Here is a 23914-nt window from a genome sequence, read left to right as displayed (position 1 = left end):
TAATCAGCAGTAACAGTTGCAGCAAAAGCTGGTTACAAACAATCCATAGAAACAGGACTTGAAGCTAGACAATCGGTTAGACCAGAAATTCTCAGAAGGGAGTATGCCTTAACCCTAAAGAGGCCTAGAAGAGCCGTGGCAAGATGAGGGCATTTATAGCCCTATCTTATCCATATGGACAGGCGCCCCCAATGCATCCATTTATAAGTTTTCCACAAGGGTCACATTCCATTCCCAGAACTATGAACATCTGCTTTTCTGGGATAGGAATCTTGGTGATGTGAAACCTCCCTGACTGCACATCCATTCATAGGCTTTCTGCAGGGGGAAGCACATCACGCGCTGTTGGCTCATTCTGGCTGTCCAACCTGGTTTTGTCTTTACACAATCCCACGTGCAATTTTGTATTTGCAATAATCAGGAGCATTTCATCTTTTATTCTGAGCATTAGTTTCAGGGGGTATCCCTGCATGTCCTCCTTTTCTCTGATTTAAATGAACCATAGCAATTATAACCTGGCGCTGATTATGATTGAAGAATATTTTTTCCAATTTTACACATGAACAGTAAACCAATAGTACAAATTATACACAAAATAAAATTAACGATAGTGGATCCTCCCAAAGATTTTACCCATTGAAAGGAGTTGAGATTAGATAACCCCATAGAGATACCATCTAAAACTTCAGCACTGGGTAAAGCAGTTAAGTGTGCTTGAGAGGCCTAAAAAATCTATTCTTTTAGCTTGCTTATGTCTAAATTTAAATTATCTTTCACTTCCTTGTAAATGGTGTTTTACTGATTCCCAATTGTGAACAGACTCATTACAATGAAATGAAGTTATACAAAAATCAGAAGTATTCCAATCACATGGCATTTGTAATCTATGTTCTAAATCATAATTCTATCTCCCATCCATGTAACAGTTTCTTAGATCATTAATTTGATTGGCCAATTTTTGATCAATACCTGACTGAGAATTCCACATCCAGTAGAATTTTTTTTTGCCATTTATCCACAAAATGAACAGTTTGAACAGATTGATGTAATGCAACTCCAGCAGTAGCAGCAGTCACAGTCACAACAATCAAGCCCATAATTACTGCAATTAATGTAAAAATAAATTGTGTACTCCTTTTTAAGAATTTTTTGTAAAATATTGTTAATAACATGGATAGAAGGTGAAGATTTCCAAGGCCTATGTAAGGCTATGGGGAGCCAAATAACTTCTCTGCCTCTAACTATTAAAATACAATGATATTGATTAACGGATGAGTCAATACAAGTATAGGTAACAATCAAGACAGGTAATTATGTTGGTTTTTGACCTAATATGCATCTTTCCTAATAACATATATGGTGGTTTAACACAACTTTTAAGTGGTACAGTTTTGTTGGACTCCATATAGATAGTATATATATTTTGGGATGGTACTCTTTTTTGTGAATGTGGAGTTGGGGGCAATAGGTTGTATGAGAGGTGGTAGGGCGACATTAGCAATGCCATGTTGGGTGCCAGATATTGCTGGATTTGGCCAGCAGCCTCCAATGCAACAGGGCTCTCTGTTTGTTCCCAGGTGGATTGGCAGGTCAAGAAATAACAGACACAAGACAGTGAAAGCTGGGTCCAGGGGTGTCACTGCCTTCTGGTCCTGTGGTGCCACCAATGCACTGGATATACTAGCATTTATTATTAAGTTTAGTGAGGGTGGGGGGGTAGGTTAGTGAGGGTTTTAGGGTCATTTGATTATGAGGTGAGATGGTCACACGGGGATGAAGTAATTCTTTAACATAACATCTGTATGCAAAAGTACAGTATACAGAGATAAGAATTTACAATATAGTGTGTGCATCAGTAATTTCTAACAGAGCCTTATAACAGAAACACAGTCTTTCCATAACCTATGATTAGCAAGATATTAATCAGCAGTAACAGTTGCAGCAAAAGCTGGTTACAAACAATCCATAGAAACAGGACTTGAAGCTAGACAATCGGTTAGACCAGAAATTCTCAGAAGGGAGTATGCCTTAACCCTAAAGAGGCCTAGAAGAGCCGTGGCAAGATGAGGGCATTTATAGCCCTATCTTATCCATATGGACAGGCGCCCCCCAATGCATCCGTTTATAGGCTCTCCACAAGGGTCTCATTCCATTCCCAGAGCTATGAACATCTGCTTTTCTGGGATAGGAATCTTGGTGATGTGAAACCTCCCTGACTGCACATCCGTTCATAGGCTCCCTTCAAGGGGAAGCAAATCACGTGCTGTTGGCTCATTCTGGCATTCCTACCTGGCATTGTCTTTACACAATCTTGCATGCAATTTTGTATCTGCAATAATCAGGAGCATTTCATCTTCTTTTCCGTAGCAATAGTTTCAGGGGGTCTCACTACAACTTCTTCCATGTAAGACTATTTAGGGGGTGAGATTTGCTTATTCCAGAAAACGTTGTGCCCTGTACTTATAGGCAATGTCAAAGAAAATGTTATGCCTCAACTAATGACAATAATAAAAATAACATGAATTGAGTTACAACCTAAGGTTCAGAAATCTTAAGTGACTTATCCAAGGGTCACATAGCTAGAAAGCGATAGAGCAAGACCTTGAGTTCAGATCATTCTGAATCCAAAGTCCATGTTCCTAACCACAATAAATCCTAGTTTCTGATTTTAAGTTTCTTTTGGGACCTGATAGATGAAGGAAATCTCTATAGACCTTAAAGAATTTTTCTGTCAATCAGCAATATTTGTAGAACATACACTATTAATAACACATAAGCTTGAATTTAAGGTGTTACCATCTAAAATAATTCTTCCTTCAAGTGGATATAGAACATAGTATCTTTCACTCTAAAACAAAATAAGTTGCTGTGTCATTAACATTTCAGTGTGAAACAGTTAATCACATGCTTTCAGATGCAGCTAGCATTTATTGGACATTTACTACATGGCAGGTACTGGGCTAGACATGTTAACTTCACAGCATTGAGGGAAAAATTATCAAATAACAATAGCTAACATCAATTGAGTGCATATTGTAAGTTTTAGAGATTTTGGAATTTAGGAATCTTTCATATATTTTCTTATTTAATCTTCTGAAAATCTCTGTGAGTTAGGTATTCCTAAGCAATAAATGAGGCAATGGATTATCAGAAAGATTCATAAACTTCTCTTAGGTCACAAAAATAAGGTGTTGTGGGAACTTCATTTTAATCTAAAGATCACAGTCTTATTCCCTAAACCAGGGCTATGGATCAGCATTGATGTTTTTGTTATGACTGAGTTTCTGTATGTGTACAGTGCAGCAATTTAAAGTAGTATTAATTCAGCAGCTTTTGTCCAGCCTTTCATGAAAAGGCTGTATGCACTATTTTCATTTGCTAGTCTTAATCTTTATTGTAAATGATAAGGCAAAATTGTACAGGTAATTTCCTGGTTTTATCATAATCCTAAAAGTGATGTCAAGCATAAAGAAAGAAAAGTGTCTAATTTAATAATCTTCAGAAAAAGGGCTTTTAGAAGGACCACAGAGCATGCCAAAAAAATGCAGCATTCTTCAGATTCCTGAAATTGAGTCTCTTGTCTACCAGTTACATTGCACTAAAATAGATTTGTATTCATCTGTTGAATGAAGTACTGAAATTTCCTGGGGAAATAAAGCTTCATCCCCCTTTTTCAAAGCCTATTGTTTCTGCAAATACATTGAGCATCCCTTAAGTAATTTCAGCCTCTCATTTATTTAATACATTACAGATGAATATCTGTTTAAGTCATTATGAGTCATTTCTGCCCACAAGCAAGCCCTTCAGAATTTAACAGGAAGAAATACATGCATGCTTCATGTAGCCTTAATTTAGTGTGAGGCCTCCGTAGTCTATCTCTGGAAAGCATTTCTGTCAGCAGGATGAACTTCTCTCTGCGGAAGTAACTTGGCTTGAACATAGCAGAAAACTCACTACCCAATCATTATTGTCCCTCAATCCTGCTACAACGTGCCACAACAAAAAAGAGAAATATTGAGTTAATGCAACTTTTAGTATGTTGCAGCAATATTTCTGACCATTCATTTACAACTACATGAATGTACAATTTTTTCCTTAAGCATTGGTTGTAAGAAGAATTTCTTTGTCTCCACATTATTCCATGTTAGTGATTCTGATGAAAGTTTACTTCGTCTACCATGTAGTTCCATGTTTCACAAATTTTATCTAAGTTTATCCTAAATAAATGACTGAATTAGGATTCATCCATCATGGATACATTTCTATAAATGATTTTCTAATCTTTTAAGAGGATAATGTATCTCTGAGATCTGAGTATGTTGGTTGGTTATGGTTTATTTAAAATTGTAGAATTTTTAAGATCGGTATTATAAAACAGCTAGAAGAAAACTTAGGGAATATATTTAAATAATCCTGAATTAATAAAAGTCTTTTTAAAGCAAAACACAAAATCTAAAAACCATTAAACTGAGATAGATACACATAACTTCTTTATAAAATTTATAATTATATACATTGAAACAGTACCATAAATAAAGACAAAATGCAAACAAGAAAGAGGGAACAAGATATAAATTACACTTCTGACAAGGCAATAATTTCCGCACTATACAAAAAAGTTCTAAAAGTCAATAAGAAAAAGCTAAAAACCCTACAGAAAAATAGGCAGAGTACATGTATAGACAGTTTGTAGAAAAACATAAGTGGAATTTGAACATATGAACATGTGAAATGAGATGCAATATCACTAATAGAAACATATATACAGTAAGGGATATATTCCAAGACCCCTAACTGGATGCCTGAAATTGTGGACAGTACTAAACCCTATGAGGACAAGGCTCCGAAACTTTTTTTATCTTGCCCAAATTTCTTTCTAAGTGGTCTCGCGAGTCATGCCCTACAAACCATACATTCTCATCAGATGGGTTTTATTTAACCCTGTATATAATTACTTACTTTCCTATCTGACTCTGGCATAACAAGGAAGAAAATCAGAATATTTTACCCCAAAATATATTTCCTTGCCATACCTTGAAATTGCCCTGTAAAGTCTCTTATGGGAAAAATCCACATGCCTTCCTAAAATGTCTCATGCCTTCCTAAAATATATAAAACCAAGCTGTACCCCAACCACCTTGGGCACATGTTCTCAAGACCTCCTGAGGTCTGTGTCACAGGCCGTGGTCACTCATATCTGACTCAGAATAAATCTCTTAAAATATTTTACGGAGTTTGACTCTTTTCATCAACAATAATCTGGCACCCAAACACATGGAGCCTCGGAGAAGACTCAGGACCCTGAAGGAGTTGCGGAAACCAGAACTAAGGTAGGAGCAGGGGCCCATTGAAGCCCCACCGAGTTCGAGCCTCTCCTCCAGTGGAATGGGTAAGTATTCTTGAGCCCCGGACCTCCCTTTGGTTGACAGTCCTTAATTTATTCTAAGCTGGTTTTTTTTGTTTGTTTGTTTTTCCTGGGAAAGTGTTGTTTAAGGATCCTAATTCAAGTTAGGAGATGCATTTCTAAAGAATCTTCTCAATTGCTTTTCTCTCAGAATTAGCTACGAAAAAAGTGAAAACAGGGAGAACGACCCCCTTTCGAGCACTCCTTAGATTTTATGGCACCTCTACTTGAATATATGGCCTTTGTGCACATTTTACACTAAGGAAAAAGACTCCTAAGGTCGACCTGCAAACTGTAGAGTTTCTGAGTTCTCTTTCTCTATTTTCTTTCCTTCCTGCTTTAAATCTGCTGGTACTTTTCTACTAAGATGAAAACCACTGTTCGGATCTAACAGTGTTTTTTACAAGCTGGCAAAGTTGTACTTGTCGCATGGCTAAAGTACCGAAGTAATAGCTATGAGAACTTTGTGCATATGTATGTATATGGGTGTATATATTTAAAGGCCTTTATAATAGACTTCTATAATTTTATGTTCAAATGGCAATTAAATCCGTTTTAATTTCCCTCTAGCACACCAGACTTTCTCCCCGTACCTTATGATGTAAATTTTGCTATCTGATCTTGTCTGAGTTGTTTCCTTTAATATGCAAATTTTGGGCTATTTAGCAAAGGACTGCCTAGGGTGATGCAACATGTTAGCAAGAATTTAAAAGTCTAAAATAGAAAAAAAAAAAAAAAAGGAAAAAGCAAGTATCTTATGAACGTATGAAATACTTCTATCAGCATGCCTAAATACATCTATATATTTATATGTGTGTACACAACATTTTCCTTTTTTTTTGTTTGATACGGAATTTTGGTCTTGTTGCCCAAGCTGGAGTGCAATGGCGCGATCTCGGCTCACTACTACCTCCACCTCCCGGGTTCAAGCGATTCTCCTGCCTCAGCCTCCTGAGTAGCTGGGATTAAAAGCATGTGTCACCTCTCCCCGCTAATTTTGTATTTTTAGTAGAGACGGTGTTTCTCCATGTTGTTCAGGCTGGTCTCGAACTCCTGACATCAGGTGATCCACGCACCTCGACCTCCCAAAATGCTGGGATTACAGGAGTGAGTCATCGCACCCAGCCCACAATATTTTCACGACTAAAAATACATGAAGAGCTCTAATTAATTGGCTTTGAAAAAAGAGCTTAAATCAGATACTTAAAAAAAAAAAAAGGGCCGGGCGTGGTGGCTCAAGCCTGTAATCCCAGCACTTTGGGAGGCCGAGACGGGCGGATCACAAGGTCAGGAGATCGAGACCATCCTGGCTAACACGGTGAAACCCCGTCTCTACTAAAAAATACAAAAAACTAGCCGGACGATGTGGCGGGCGCCTGTAGTCCCAACTACTCGGGAGGCTGAGGCAGGAGAACGGCGTGAACCCGGGAGGCGGAGCTTGCAGTGAGCTGAGATCCGGCCACTGCGCTCCAGCCTGGGCGACAGAGAGAGACTCCGTCTCAAAAAAAAAAAAAAAAAAAAAAAAAAAAAGACTAGTGAAATGTTTTTTCACGTTCACGTGACTTAAAATCTTTACTACGTATGCTGGCTTTATTTTTATTTTTTACTTTTTTTTATTTTTGAGACGGAGTCTCCCTCTGGAGCCCTGGCTGGAGTGCAGTCCCGGGATCTTGGCTCACCACAACCTCCGCCTCCCAAGTTCAAGCCACTCTCCTGCCTCAGCCTCCCAAGGAGCTGGGACTATGGGAGCCCGCCACCACGCCCGGCTAATTTTTGTATTTTTAGTAGAGACGGGGTTTCATCTTATTGGCCAGAGTGGTCTCGAACTCCTGACCTTGTGATCCGTCCACCTCGGCCTCCCAAAGTGCTGAGATTACAGGCGTGAGCCACTGCGCCCAGCAAGCTGACTTCAAAATTATTGGTAAAATAATGATGTCTTTAGAATTGTTAGCATTTTGTTTCCATCTATTGATGTGTAGTTTCATGCTTATTCCTGCAAAATACTATAAGACTTGCCAAGATTTGCCATAAGGATTATAAAGTATAAAACCCAGTCCAAGATATAATAATCTTTGCTTGTATATGATTATGAAATATTGTTGGCATAAATAAAAACAGCTGAATACTGAGTTATTGTTATAAATACCCTTGAAACTAACCATAAGCTTTGTTACTTAAGTAAATATCTGATCTACAGCTATAAAAACGGTTAATAGAAAAATAACTTTAAATATTGGCTATCACAGGTTTTTTTTTTTTTGGTAAATAATCTAGGTAAACTTAAATTAATCAGGTAAATGTAATGGAATAAATGCTTGTAAACGAACTTGTCATAATTTAGGATCTAAGGTTATTAATTGATATTACGTATCTGGGCAATTTCCAATTTAACAATTACAGGAAAGCATTTTTTTTAAATGTTCTTATTAAAAGTAAAATATCTTTGTCTAATTCAAGGCTTATTTAAGGGTTATGTATATAACAATATAAAGGAATCAGGAAATAAGAGATGTAAAGAAAGTTAAAGATATAAACATGTAGTTTTGGTAAAAAAATAAAAAAAGTAAAAGGGAAAGTAATTTTATATAAGAAAAAATCTTGCGTGGTAAATTTTTGTCCTAAAATAAAAATGACGGGGTTGTACAACAAAGAGAGATATTTAAGACAAAACAGTCTAAACACATTGTGAATGAACGATGTAAGTCATAATAAGGTTAGTAAAATAAATTTTTTAAAGGGGCTGTATGATTCAGTTGGCTATAATTAAAAAGAGATAATAATGTTTCTAGAGATGGGTATTTAATATTAAAACATACAATAATACAAAGCCAAATAATTATTTAAAACAAAATTTTATTACAAATGTTGACTTATTTTGAATGTAAGACATTTTTAAATTTTTTAAATTCTATAATCTGTTTCTTTAACATTCTTCAAGTTGATATCTTAAAAATACCACTCTTTCTTTTAAAAAGGCCTTGAACGGTGGTCCTTCACCTTTTTTTTTTTTTTTTTTTTTCGCTTCTATGACTTTTACTAATTATCTAAAGTAAAAGAGAAAAATTGTTTTTGAAAACAGGCAAATAAAGTATCTTTTGAACATGCCTTTTATTCTGCATGCCTATTATATCGCTATCTTTCTATGCGTCATATAGAAGTGATATTTCACTACCCAACTACACGAAAGAGCTCTAATCAAGTAACTTAAAAAATGTAAGTGCTTATCAGATTGGTAATAGCTAGCTCAGATGCCTTTTAATTTACATAACCATGGTAATCTTTTAAAAAATTAAATTTGGTAAATTTAATCTTAAAACACTCTTCAGTAATTTAACATCTTAAAGTCATGATAAAACCTCAGTTTTTTTTCCCCACTGGAAATTTGGGTTACCAAATGTTAAAAATAGTAGGAGCATAAAAATGCTTTCGGTAAAATTTTATAAAACCAAAAGATATCAATTTTCAAAGAAATGTAAGGTTTTTGGTTAAGACACTATTTTTATAATGAAGGAAATTCTACAGATAAAACTAAATTGATTTTAAAAACAAAACTCTGGCAATGAAAGTTAACTCTGAGCGCTGTGGTTACCAAGAAAATAGTTGATATGGGGGAAGGGCAAAACCGAGTAACTAGTTAAAACCAAAGCGTGTAATATAAAGAAATTGTTCCATTTGGTAGATTGGTGTAATTCAGCTTCTAAAAAACAAACAAACAAACAAAAAGTCTTTACTATAGTGAATTGTAGAAATAACCACTTTAAGGACAACATTTTTAATATTAAATGCTACAGAATTTAAGAGCATGTTTGGATTAATGTAGGACCCACAGCTCATTACTGAACAATCACTGAGTATATGTGATTCAAATGTACAGGGGGTTATTCCTGAAAAAGCAATCAGCCTAGTGGGCCAGATAATGCCATTGTAAAGTCTGCCCTAAAAAGGAGACTGCCCAACTCTCCCTATAAAATACCAACTGAAGTACCCCAGAAAAAGCTGTTAATATGTTTCTTATGCAAGCCATGTTGAAATAGCTTTATGATAACTGGGATATCCTCCCACCTAATGTGTCTATTGCCCTGGTCATGGTAAATTTGGGGGGTTAAAGGGGCTGCTTTTACATGGGTGCCCCTCCCACAGAACCATAGGTCTGTTTAAAAGCCTTATCTAATATGCTGTCCCTCGTAGCTGCAAATCCCTGCTGGGAACCCAAACCCTTTTCACCAGAAAAGGTAAAATGGTCTGGGGGTAAAAAAAAAAAAAAAGGCTTCCTGAGACCAGAACATGAAAACATACAGATTAATAAAATTATAAAATGTAAGATATTTAAACAAGCTTTATGTAAGGTAGTTGTAACTCCTTTTTGTCTTATCAAAATGGGTACTATATCTAACTGAAGGGTGGTTTTCCCTTTCTAGCACTATAAAACTGAAGACGTGTAAATCTGCTCATGTAAATCTTCCACTGGATAGCCTTTTGTGTGAAGCATTTATCAGGGCTGATAGCAAAAACTGTAAATACTTTTCAATAACAACAACTGAGGTAGAGAAGTCCTACTTGATGGGGCATTTACTGCCTTACCGTGGAATATTAACTAAAGCTATCCCTATATTAATGAAAATGTTTTCCAAAAAGTTCCATGATAAAATAAAAATGATTTACATAAAATCTTGCTACCTAATAAGCAGAGAGCCTCTTTTCTAGGACTAATCCTAAGGAACTGCTAAATTCCAGAGTGTCTAATAGCTCTCCTGAGCTGTTTGGTTTATAAATGACATTTCCAAGGTAAACAACATCTTGTCTTAAAAGCTGCTGCTCTGGTTAAAGGAGGGCCAGGAAAATCTTTTTCTTTTAAGTTATTTGGGTAAAGTATGTTTTTGTAAGCAAATTTACCTTTCTGAGTTCTACAAAATGCAAATTGCAATTTTATGACAATATAGTTACCTGCATAAGTTCAATGATAGTCTTTTTTTAAAAACAACTGTAGACACTGGTTATTTTACCAAGACTGAAACTAAAACAGTCTATTTTTAGGTAAAGTTTCAGCAAAACGAACTTTAAAGGGAGTCTATATAGTCAGTCAATCTCTTGCTGCATTTTTATGCCAATAATCAGGCAAGCATAATAAGCCAAAAATTAACCTTGCACACAAATTGGCCTTGCTGTAATATTCTTTTTTTTTTTTTTTTTTTTTTTTTGAGATGGAGTCTTGCTCTGTCACCTAGGCCGGAGTGCAATGTCGCGATCTTGGCTCACTGCAACTTCTTCTGCCTCCCCGGTTCAAGTGATTCTCCTACCTCAGCCTCCTGGGTAGCTGGAATTACAGGTGCCTGCCACCACATGCAGCTAATTTTTTTGTACTTTTCTTAGAGACGGGCTTTCACCATGTTGGCCAGGCTGGTTTTGAACTCCTGACCTCAAGTAATCCACCTGCTTCAGTCTCCCAAAAGCCCTGACTTTTTAAGTGCGGATTAAAGTATTATTTCTCGGCTATAATAATCCTCTAAAAAGTACCAGATTATAATTTTTCTTCATGTTTTTAGTGGGTGCCCTAATGGAATAGGTTTCTCTTTCTGTTTTAACATACAAATTACTCTTATAACTGTCAAACTATAAATGTTATTTATCTCTTTTTGTTTTACTTCCAAGGAAACCACAATCATGGTACTCTGAAGACCAGAGATATGAATCTCCCTCATTTGGCATCCCACTGGGATGGGATCTGTTTCATTACTAATGCTCTGCTGCTAAAACCATACAAGGTGCCTCCCTCTAGGCCCAGGAACTACTGAGGAAGAGGTGGGTGTGTTAAGATTGTAAAGGCTGGGTTTGAGAAATAAAATTAGGACAAAATCAAACCCTCCAAATCAAGAACGGGGTGCCAAAAAAAAAAAAAATGCCTAAACAGATGGTAAAACAAGTTTAGTTGCCTTCTAAACTATTATGTGTCACTTTTGCATCCACCCCAACCATAAAAATTTTCTGCTTACTATAAAATTAAAGGAAAATATTTGCTAACAGGATAAAATAACTTTTAACAAAGTCTCCTGGGTATAATACACCCAATTATAAGTTGTAAAGATAAATATATCTCGATATATGTATACATGTATATATATAATTTTTTTTTTTTTTTTTTGAGAAGGAATTTCACTCTTGTTGCCCAGGGTGGAGTGCAATGGCACAATCTTAGCTCACCGCAACCTCTGCCTCCTGGATTCAAGCAATCCTCTTGCCTCAGTCACCCGACTAGCTGGGATTACAGGCATGTGCCACCACGCCCAGTTAATTTTGTATTTTTAGTAGAGGTGGGGTTTCTCCATGTTGGTCAGGCTGGTCTCAAACTCCCGACCTCAGGTGATCCGCCCGCCTCAGCCTCCCAAAGTGCTGGGATTATAGGCACGGGCCACTGCGCCTGGCCTGATAAATACGTATTTTAAATTATTTTTCAAAACAATGTTTATGTTTTGTATAGCTAATTGCTGTATGTAACAGAAACCAAGCTTACAACTCAACACATAAAAGTTAAAAATAAGTCAGTCTTGTAACTTTGCCTTTTTTTTTCTTAAAATAATAATTTTAAGAGGTAATTAATGCCTGTCTACATCCGTTCCTATATGGTCTAGAACAATTAATTGGCTAGAAGTCTTTTAACTCTTAAGGCCCTCAGCCATAGGGAGTCCTGCCGAGGAAAAATAACACTGTAGAATTACATGGCTTCTCCGCTGACAAAACCTTTTCTCTCCCAAATACCATTATATGGTGCAATACAAAAGTTGGGGGAGGCTGGGTACGGTGGCTCACGCTTGTAATCCCAGCACTTTGAGAGGCCCAGGCGGGTGGATCACCTGAGGTCAGGGGTCAAGACCAGCCTGGCTTATGTGGTAAAACCCTGTCTCTACAAAAATTAGCTGGGCATGGTGGTGTGTGCCTGTAATAACAGCTACTTGGAAGGCTGAGGCAGAAGAATCGCTTGAATTCGGGAGGTGGAGGTTGCAGTGACCCGACATTGCGCCACCGCACTTCAGCCTGGGTGACAGAGTGAGACTCCGTCTCAAAAAAAAAAAAAAAAAAAAAAAAAAAAGTTGGGGGAAAAATAGGTTTGTCTACTTTTAACAAGTCTATAACAATTTGAACACCAAGGACCAAGTATTTCTCGCATTTAATGTATACCCTCCTCAGGATGCTATACCTATGGAGATAAATTGACCACAACAGAGATTAAATTTATTAAATTCTAATTTAATGTTGGCCCCACAATTTTCAAATAATATTTATCACAGCGTTCAAATAACTCTTAATAAGGAGGGTAAACACATTGTAAGTCTGATCAAAGAATATAATAATGCATGCGGGGTTTTTTGTTTGTTTGTTTGTTTTCGCTGATTGGGTTGTTTACTGCCCTCAGATTCTACCTATAACCTTGGACACCCAAATCTTCACTATCTTTATAATGTTTGCTATTATATTTACATTAAACATTTCTTGTAAATGTTATGTCAGATATAGCAGAAAGAAAGGCACAATTCAAGACCTGGATCATGATAGCTCAGAAAATAGATCTGATCCAGGATTTTTTAGACTAAGCCCTAGGCCTGACTCCATCTCACCTCTTAAGCAATTGGCTATTATATCTAGTCAGACTAAGTCCTTCCATAATTATCCAAATAGTTAATATTTGAAACTATTACCATCAAATCAGAAGACTCTAGGAACAAGTCTTCCTTGCATCGTGGGACCTTGCCAAATGACCAGAACCAACAATTCTAGGAATGAGCCTCCTAGAGCCGTGGAACCTGTTGCTGTTTTGTTGTCCTGCAGGTGCATTCTCTGGAATGCTTTTTGGCCAAGATTGGGGACTGAGGACTAAGCTCTGATTTTTTATCTTGCCCAAATTCCTTTTCAAGGGGTCTTGGGAGTCATGCCCTACAAACCATAAATTCTCATCAGATGAGTTTTATTTAATCCTGTATATCATGACCTTGGTCTCCACAATCCTTTATCTTTAACCTGAACATTCCTTTCTATGGATCCCAGGTCTTTAGACAAACTCAACCAACTATCAACAAGAAAATGTTTAGATTTACTTACAGCCTGGAAGCCCCCCGCTTTAAGTTGTCCCGCCTTTCTAAACCAAACCAATGTATTTCTTAAATGCATTTGATTGATATCTCATGCCTTACTAAAATATATAAAACCAAGCTCTACCCCAGCCACCTTGGGCAGAAACTCCTTAGGGCTGTGTCATGGGCCATGGTCACTCATATTTGGCACAGAATAAATCTCTTCAAATATTTTACAGAGTTTGACTCTTTTCATCAACACCTATATGCACTAATTTTTTTTCCAAACATGCATACCTATAATAAAGTTTATAAGTTAGTCACAATAAGAGATTAGCAATAATAACTGATAATCATATAAACTTTTAACTTTATACCATAATAAAATTTCTCTCTCAAAATATCTTATTGTACTGTACTCACCCTTCTTGTGATGATGTGAGATTATAAAATGTTTATGTGATAAGATGAAGTGAATGATATAGGCACTGTGACATAAATGGAAAACTCCAGAAATAAAAAATCCATAAGTTTTAAATTGCCTGCCTCTCTGAGTAACTTAAAATTCTCACACCAACTTGCTCCCAGATTGCCTTTAGGCACTTAGTAGCCATTTTAATTATCACATAATTGTTATATATCACAGTGTTTGTGTTCAAATAACCTTTATTTTACTTAAAAATGGCCCAAAGCACAAGAGTAGTGATGTAGCATTTTCTGACCAAGGTTTACCATAAGTAACTGAAACCCAGGCAAGCAAAACCATGCATAAAAGGTGAGACTACTGTGCAAATTAAAACTGTAAGATGCCATTTTTAGCATATAATTTTGACATTATTTTAGAATGCTCTATTACATGCTGTGTTGTAAAGCCTGTGGAGAAATAGACACTCTGAGAAATTGATGGTAGGACTTAAATTAATACAACCTTTTTGAGACAACATGACAATATTTACCAAAGTAAAAAAAAAAAAAAAAATGTGCTCACTGTGAGCCCCAGATATTTCATTTCTAGGAATTTTAACTTTTTGCCATAGATACTTTACTGTGTTCATATAAATCATGCATAATTACATGTTTATACTTATACTTACACACATATATATATTTACATATATACACATATACCTGCAACTATATGATAAAATTATAAAATATCTTTGGACAGATACTAGTACCAACGGTTATTTTGAAGGAGAAATGTAAGCCTGAGGGGTGGGGTTGCTGGGAAACTCAGAGCCTGAAGATCATTCATTGAAGAAAGAGATTTGCTTTTCACTGGATTCCCTTTTATATTATTTGACTTTTAGCATATGCATTATATATTTAGTAGTATATTTATGCAGTATGCATACATATTATCTATTGTAGATATTTTAAAAACTAGGCCGGGCGCGGTGGCTCAAGCCTGTAATCCCAGCACTTTGGGAGGCCGAGGCGGGCGGATCACAAGGTCAGGAGATCGAGACCACAGTGAAACCCCGTCTCTACTAAAAATACAAAAAATTAGCCGGGCGCGGTAGCGGGCGCCTGTAGTCCCAGCTACTCAGGAGGCTGAGGCAGGAGAATGGCGGGAACCTGGGAGGCGGAGCTTGCAGTGAGCCGAGATCGCGCCACTGCACTCCAGCCTGGGCAACAGCGTGAGACTCCGTCTCAAAAAAAAAAAAAAAACAACTAAAGGTGTCTGGTTTTGGTGCCTAGATATCTGAGCATCTAAACTAACAAATGAATGTTGTGTGTGAATTTAACAAATGATTTAAAAGCGATGGTCGAATTGGAAATGCAGAGATTTAAAGGAAAAAGCTCTTAGTCTAGGACCAATATGATGTACAGAGGGTGGCTTTGATGAAAAAAGAGTATGGACTTAATATTCAAAAAATTATGACCTAAACTATTATTTGCTGAGTATGTTAGTCCGACTCAAGTCACTAATCTCTATGAGCCTTAGTTTCCACATCTGTGACTGGAATAAGAACACCTGTCCCATAGTGTTTTCTAAAGGATTCAGTGAGGCAATATGTGTAAATTGCCTAGTAGAAAGCTACTAGCATAGCAGGCACTCAATATATGTTCATTTGTAATTTTAAAAGTTATTATCAAAATATTGCTAAACACTGACTGGGAGATGTGAGTTTATTTTTTCTTGGTATTATCCCTAACTAGGCACGGGTAAGGCAAGCTACTTATTTAAACACTCTGAACCTTATGTTTCTCATTTGTAAAATTAGAATAATTATTCCACCTCACCTACCCCACAGAGTTTTGGAAGATTAATATGCGGTTCTGTATTGAAGAGCTTTGAGTATTAAAATACCAGAAGTATTATTATCATCCAAGAAAGATTAAATTATACTTTTTATACATCTCTGTTGATGAAGAAGATTTCACAAACTTCCCCTAGGTGTTTTGAAACTGTCTGTGGACTTCCATTCTGTTTATGATTCACTGGTACAGAGATATGTTAAAGGAAATATACAGAAAAAAATCCCTCTCCACAAAACTCAATCTACTACATACTTTCTCTCATTCCTCACTCCTCTTTTCAGGAACTGAAATCTGCAGAAGTGCTTGACTTGATTCTGAACTTCCTTGCATTGCTTTGTTGTTTGACTACCTAGAAGGAACTAACTGACAGAATGCAAATATTTTATCTGGTTAGGTAAAACCATTAACTCATTATAATCCACTTAGCTTAGATTACTGTCTGAATTACTAACATCTAAAGAGAATAGAAGACTGAGGAAAATTGTAGGAAAGAAACAGAGCATGGAGCCTCTCAGAAGAGGCTCTCTTCTGATGCAGTAAGGGTAGGGTTCATTGGGTAGCAAAAGCTAATGGTGGAATATCTCAGCCAAGGAATGAAATGTTGGAAAATAAAGTGGATTATCTTCGCAATGTTTCCCAGAACCATACCCAAGGTCTCAGGCCTTTGAGTGCCTGAAGCCCAAAAACTTGTAAATAGGCTCAGAAGAATAATAAAGCTTTGAGACCCTATATGACCTTCCTCCAAAGTTTGAATCCTCTCTAGAAATATTTTTAACAAGTGATGGTGCTATATTTTTATTTGATTACCATCATTAACAAAGAACTCAATACATTCCCAGGCAATGAATTATGTCTTTGTTCTGTTCATGAACATTGGAAGGTTTTTCTCTTGAGTTGGGCTATGTAGTAATACAGATACTATTGCTATTTCATATAAGAGTTCCTCAGCTCTCTGAAGACAGAAATCAGGGGCATGTGGACTTATCTTTACTCTAAACTCCAAGTTTCATCAATTATTTACTCTGATTTAACATTCCTTTACCTTCCAGATGTCGTCTGAGTAGTATAATGTACAGAAGGCCTATCGGCTCCTGTTTTCTGTTACCTTTCCTTCTATTAAGGATTAATGTATCACCTTGGAAGCCAAACTATGCCATTCTACTTTCTCACATTGTGCTAACTGTTGAAAAACACCCTTGAGGTTTTTTTTGTTTTTGTTTTTGTTTTTGTTTTTGTTTTTTTTTGCTTGTTTGTTCTACAGATTGGTTATGACTAAGCTATGCTTCACGTCTTTTACTCAGGTGGCCAATTGTGTGTGTGTGTGTATGTGTTTGTGTATATGCATACACATGCATATATAGTGGTTATTTGGGGCTGAATTTGAAATATATATCTTATAATTATTTGTACAGTTTTCCAAACCTATTTTCTAAATTGTCTACAGGGAACACGCTTCTGGATTAAAACATTATAAATATTGAAAGTTATAAAAACCAAACAGATATACTATCCTTTTCGGGAGGCCTGAGTACTTAAACTACACACTTTGATAGCTCCTCCAAACCTTAGCTCACTTTTTCTTGTAACAAAAAACTGAGTCAGCCATTGCAACACCTCATCAGGGGTCAGAATATTGATCTCTGCCTGGAAGATGACAGAAAGATAGGATACTATCTAGTGAGTATAGAATTGTGCTTAAGATCGTGGGTGTCTCATGCATCCACATGAAGAGACCACCAAACAGGCTTTGTGTGAGCAGCAAGGCTGTTTATTTCACCTGGGTGCAGGCGGGCTGAGTGCGGAAAAAGGAGTCAGCAAAGGGTGGTGGATTATCATTAGTTATTTTAGGTTTTGGGATAGGTGGTGGAGTTAGGAGCAATGTTTTGTGGGCAGGGGGTGGATTTCACAGAGTACATTCTCAAGGGTGGGGGAATTACAAAGAACCTCCTTAAGGCTGGAGGAGATTACAAAGTACATTGATCAGTTAGGGTGGGGCAGAAACAAATCTCAATGGTGAAATGTCATCAGTTAAGGCTATTTTCACTTCTTTTGTGGATCTTCAGTTGCTTCAGGACATCTGGATGTATATGTGCAGGTCACAGGGGATATGATGGCTTAGCTTGGGCTCAGAGGCCTGACATTCCTTTCTTCTTGTATTAATAAGAAAAATAAAATGAACTAGTGGTAAAGTGTTGGGGCGGAGAAAATTTTTGGCAGTGGTATGGAAAGAGAATGGGCACTGTTTCTCAGGGCTACTTCGAGTGGGATTAGGGGCAGCATGGGAACCTAGAGTGGAAGAGACTAAGCTGAAGGAAGATTTTGGGGTAAGGGGTGATATTGCGGGGTTGTTAGAAGGAGCGTTTGTCACAAAGAATTATTGGTGATGGCCTGGATGTGGTTTTGTATGAATTGAGAAACTAAATGAAAGACACAGGGTCCAAATAAGAGAATGAGAAAAACAGGTATTAAAGGACTAAGAATTGGGAGTACCCAGGACATCCAACTACAGAGTGTTCAAGGAGGTTCAGCCTAATTATTTGATTGGTTGGCAAGTTTTTGGGCTCTATCTTTGAGTTTTTCTATGTTGTCATATACCAGACCAGATTGATTTAGGTGAAAACAACACTCTTCATTTTAAAATATACAGAGTTCCCCCCCCCCCCGCCCCCTTTTTGTTAGCAATAAGTCAGGGCCTCCACAATTTTGGAGGAAAGAGAAATGCAAAGCCAGCAATTGTTTGTTAAATTAGGATTACAAATGGCTAGGAGAGAGTGAGTTTGATAGTGTGGTGGAGATAGCTCAGGAGAGGTAGAGGGTGGCATAAGAAAGGGAACCAGAATAAGAGTGAGTATAAAAGTAAAGAATAGGACTTCATCAGGGTGAAAGTATTGGAGGGTGCCTTGCCACTGAAGATCTTCTATCCACTTCAAGAGAGACTTAAGGGTGGCGATTTGAAGTAAAACCAGGAGCCACTAAATACCAAGAGCCTGAGAAACTGCTTGGGTGATTTGACCAATAAAAGTCGGTCTGTTATCCAACTGTATAGAGGTGGAAAGGCCAAACTGAGGAATTATGTCTGACAGAAGGGAATAAATGACCTCAGTGGCCTTCTCAGTCCCTGTGGGAAAGGCCTCTATCTATCCAGTGAAAGTGTCTACCCAGACCAAGAGGTATTTTAGTTTCCTGACTCGAGGCATGTAAGTAAAGCCAATTTGCCAGTCCTGGGCAGGGGCAAATCCCCAGCTTGATGTGTAGGGAAGGGAGGGGGCCTGAGAAATTTCTGAGGAGTAGTAGAATAGCAGATGGAACAATGAAAAGTGATTTCCTTGAGGATAGATTTCCACGATGGAAAGGAAATGAGAGATTCTAAGAGGCGGGTCAGTGGCTTGTAACCTACAAGGAAGAGGTTATGAAATGACGATAGAATAGAATGGGCCTGTGAGGCTGGAAGGAGATATTTTCCTTGGTCCAAGAACTGTTTGCCTTGTGTGGGAAGAGATTGATAGGTGGAAGTTTCAGTGGGGAAGTAGGTGGGAGTGACCAAATGAGGAGAAAAACTGCCGTAAGGGATAGAAGTTGGAATGCTAGCTGCTTTTTAGCTAATTTATCAGCATAAGAGTTGCCCTAAGTGATGGGATCTGATGCCTTTTGATGGCCCTTGCGGTGTATGACTCCAGCTTCCTTTGGAAGTAAAGCGGCCTTGAGAAGAGTTTTTATTAAAGAGACATTAATGATGGAGGACCCTTCCGTAGTGAGGAAACTTCTTTCTGCCTGTATAACAGTATGGTGGTGCAGGAAATGGAAGGCATATTTAGAGTCAGTATAAATATTGATGCGTAGTCCTTTTGCAAGAGTGAGGGCTCAAGTTAAGGCAAAGAGAGGTAGTGGAGTGGGGCAGAGTTGTAGACTCAATGATAGGTGTGGCAGATACTATCGCATAGCCTGCTTTTGCTGGTGAGTGGCGATTAGGCCTGGTGGAACTGCCATCAATAAACCAAGTGTGATCAGGGTGAGGAACAGGAAAGAAGGAAATATGGGGAAATGGAGTGAATGTCAGGTGTATCACAGAGATACAGTCATGGGGGTCAGGTGTGGTATCAGGAATAATGTGGGAGGCCGGATTGAAGTCCGGGCCAGGAACAATGGTAATTTTGGGAGATTCAACAAAGAGTGAGTATAGTCGAAGGAGCCAGAGGCAGAAAGTATATGCATCAGGTGTGAGGAAGAAAATAGATTTTGAAAGTTATGGGAACTGTAGAGAGTAAGCGGAGCATAGCTTGTGATTTTGAGGGCCTCAAAAAGTATTAAAGCAGCAGCAGCCACCACACACAGACATGAGGGCTAGGCTAAAAAAGTAAGGTCAAGCTGTTTGGACAGAAAGGCTACAGGGTGCGGTCCCGGCTCTTGGGTAGGAATTCTGACCGCACAGCCCTGTACTTTGGCTGTGTATAATGAAAACTGTTGGGATGAGTTAGGGAGACCCAGCATGGGGGCAGCTTCTAGGGCTATTTTTAAGGAACGGAAAGAGGAGTGGCGAAAGGATTTAGGATCTATGGGGTCAGCTAGGTTTGCTTTTGTGAGTTTATATAATGGTTTAGTCAGGATGGTAAAACTAGGTATCCAAAGGTGAAAGTACCTAACCATGCCTAGAAAGGAAAGGAGTTGTTTTGTAGAAGGGGCTTGGTTTGGGAGATTAGCCAGACACGATCAGCAGGGAGAGCATGTGTGTTTTCACGAAGAATTATGCTGAGATAGGTAACAGATGAGGAAGAAATTTGGGCTTGACTGGCCCAGGTAATTTACTGAACCTGATGGGTGTCGGTGTCAGTTCAAGTGAAAGCAAAGAGAGGCTGGGATGAAGGGTGCAAAGGAATAGTAAAGAAAGCATGTTTCAGATCCAGAACAGAACAATGGGTTATGGAGGGGTTGTGGAGGGAGGTATTGAGGATAGGAGAATATATGGGTTTGGCACCATGGAGTGGATAGGCAAGACAATTTGGTTGATAAGGCACAGATCCTGAACTAACCTGTAAGGCTTGTCCGGTTTTTGGACAGGTAAAGTGGGGGAATTGTAAGGAGAGTTTATAGGCTTTAAAAGGCCACGCTGTAACAGGCGAGTGATAACAGGCTTTAATCCTTTTAAAGCGTGCTGTGGGATGGGATATTGGCATTGAGTGCGGTAAGGGTGATTAGGTTTTAATGGGATAGTAATGGGCGTGTGATCGGTTGCCAGGGAGACAGTAGAGATACCCCATGCTTGTGGGTTAAGGTGGGGATATAAGAGAGGAGGATGCAAAGGAGGCTTTGAACAGGGGAAAAGGTGGCAATGAGGTGTGGCTGTAGCCCAGGAATAGTCAGGGAAGCAGATAATTTAGTTAAAATGTCTCAACCTAATAAAGGAGCTGGGCAGGTGGGGATAACTAAAAAGGAGTGCATAAAAGAATATTGTCCAAGTTGGCACACGAGTTGGGGAGTTTTAAGAGATTTAGAAGCCTGGCTGTCAATACCCACAACAGTTATGGAGGCAAAGGAAAAGGGCCTTTGAAAAGAAGGTAATGTGGGGTGGGTAGCCTCCATATTGATTAAGAAGGGGACGGATTTACCCTCCACTGTAAGAGTTACCCAAAGCGTCTGTGATGGTCCAGGAGGCTTCTGAGGGGATCAGGCAGTGTCAGTCTTCAGCTGCTAAGCTGAGAAGACCTGGGAAGGAGTCAGTCAGAGCCTTGGGCCAGTTGGACAGTCCAATTTTCAGTGGGGTCCCACACAGATGGGGCATGACTTAGGAGAAATCCCGGGCTGTGGGCATTCCTTGGCCCAGTGGCCAGATTTCCGGCACTTGAAGCAAGATCCTAGGGGATGAAGTCCTGAAGGAATGCCTGACCGCTCTGGCTTAGGCATTTTGAAGTTTTTGTGTGCTGGAGATATGGCTAGGGTTTCTCTCACAGCAGAGGCAAGTAATTGCAACTCCTCTCTATTATTGTACACCTTGAAAGTGAGGTTAATTAAGTGCTGTTGTGGGGTTTGAGGGCCGGAATTTAATTTTTGGAGCTTTTTTCTAATGTCAGGAGCTTACTGGGTGATAAAATGTATATTAAGAATAAAGTGGCCTTCTGGCCCCTCTGGATCTAGGGCGGAAAAGCGTCTAAGGGTTGCTGACAAATGGGCCATGAACTGGGTGGGTTTTCGTCTTTACCTTGGATAGTTTCTTTAAGTTTGTCATAATTAACAGTTTTGTAAGCTGCCTTTTTAAGCCCTTCAACTAGGCAGGAAACCGTGTAATCTCGCCTAGCTATACCTGGGGGATCTGCCTGATAGTTTCATTGGGGATCTTCTTGGGGAATTGCTCTAATGCCTTCCTGGAGGTCTGGCTCATGAAGCTGGCAGTTTATCAGCGTGAGATTGGGCTAGACAAAAAACTCTTTCCCGTTTATCTGGGGAGAGGGTAGAAGTTAGCATGACATTTAAGTCACTACAGGTTAAATTGTAGGACAGAGTTAGATATCGGAATTCCTGTATATATTTAGTGGGGTCTGATGAAAAAGAGCCTAAACGCTGGCTGATTTGGGAAAGGTCTGATAGAGAAAAAGGCACATGTACCCTGACTATGTCTCCAGCTCCAGCCACCTCTCTAAGAAGAAATCCTTGGGAAGGTGGGGAAGAGCTAGTTGAAGAACGAAACAGTAAGCCAGACCGGGTGTGGGGAGGGGTGGTGATAGAAGGGTTATAAGGTGGGGGAGCAGAAGCTGAAGAATTGAGACCTGAGGAGGAGCAACCTGGGGAGAAGGGGAAAGGTCAGATGAGTCCATAGAAAAGAAGGATTCAAAGGACTCAGAGCTTGAGGTGGAGACTGAAGGAACAGACAGGAGAGAAAGAAGAAAGATTTGGGATGAATCGCATTGGGAGCGGAGACTAGGGAGGGACGAATGTGTAAAAGAATGACTGGACATCAGGCACCTCAGACCATTTGCCCATTTCTCGACAAAAATTATCTAGGTTTCACAGGATGGAGAAATCAAAAGTGCCGTTTTCTCGCCATTTAGAATCATTGTCGAGTTTGTACTGGGGCCAAGCAGTGTTGCAGAAGAAAATAAGACGCTTAGATTTTAGGTCAGGCAAGAGTTGGTTTTAAGTTCTTGAGAGCAGGCTAAGGGAGAAGAAGGAGGAATGGAGGGTGGAAGCTTGCCCATAGTGAAGGAGGCAAGTTTAAACAGAAAGATAGAGACACGGAGAAGGGGGTGGGGAGCAGCCCTGGGCTGCAAGGTGGGTGAGCAGCCAAAGCAGGCATCCCCACAAATGACTTACCAACAAGGGAATGTGGGTGAATGACCAAGGCAGGCGTCTCCGTGGAGATCAGACACCAATGGAATGTGGGTGAATAATCAGGCAGGCCTCCCCACAATGATTAAACACCAAGGGAAGGCTGCCTTCCCGAGTCCGTGATCGGTGCCGGAGTTTTGGGTCCACGGATAAAATGTGTCTCCTTTGTCTCTACCAGAAAATGAAAAGAATTGAAATTAAAGGAAGGGAGAGATTTAAGGGTGGTGACAAAATTGAAAGGAGAAAGAGGTTGAGGGATAGTGAGAAAGGTTGGAGAAGAGAGTAAAAAGAGGCCGCTTACCCAATTTAAAATCGGTGAGATGTTCCTTGGGCTGGTTTGTCCGAGGACCGGAGGTCATAGGTGGATCTCTTCATGGAGTGAGGGTGAGAACTGGGGACTGGTCCCCGAAGGAGTCCCGCTGACCTGGGTGTTCGGCACCAAATGTCTCACGCGTCCTTGTGAAGAGACCACCAAACAGGCTTTGTGTGAACAACAGGGTTGTTTATTTCACCTGGGTGCAGGCAGGCTGAGTCTGAAAAAGTCAGTGAAGGGTGGTGGATTATCATTAGTTCTTAAAGGATTTGGGATAGGCGGTGGAGTTAGGAGCAATGTTTTGCGGGCAGGGGTGGATCTCACAAAGTACATTCTCAAGAGTGGGGAGAATTTTAAAGAACCTTCTTAAGGGTGGGGAAGATTACAAAGTACATTGATCAGTTAGGGTGGGGCAGAAACAAATCTCAATGGTGGAATGTCATCAGTTAAGGCTATTTTCACTTCTTTTGTGCATCTTCAGTTGCTTCAGCCATCTGGATGTATAGTGCAGGTCACAGGGAATATGATGGCTTAGCTTGGGCTCAGAAGCCT

General features: G+C 39.0%; 1 long non-coding RNA gene across 1 annotated transcript; it reads right to left on the bottom strand.

Annotated features, from left to right (window-relative positions):
• Window positions 1-8133: 8133 nt before the first annotated feature.
• On the bottom strand, window positions 8134-23496 carry LOC123571303 (uncharacterized). Its single transcript, XR_010584278.1, has 3 exons — window positions 23351-23496; window positions 23035-23220; window positions 8134-9101 (listed from the first exon to the last, which is right to left on the bottom strand). It is a non-coding gene; the product is annotated as an uncharacterized lncRNA (long non-coding RNA).
• Between the last annotated feature and the right edge of the window lie 418 nt (window positions 23497-23914).

The sequence above is a fragment of the Macaca fascicularis genome, chromosome X (genome assembly GCF_037993035.2).
Source record: "Macaca fascicularis isolate 582-1 chromosome X, T2T-MFA8v1.1".
Taxonomy (NCBI): domain Eukaryota; kingdom Metazoa; phylum Chordata; class Mammalia; order Primates; family Cercopithecidae; genus Macaca; species Macaca fascicularis.
This window is presented reverse-complemented; position numbering and strand designations above follow the sequence as displayed.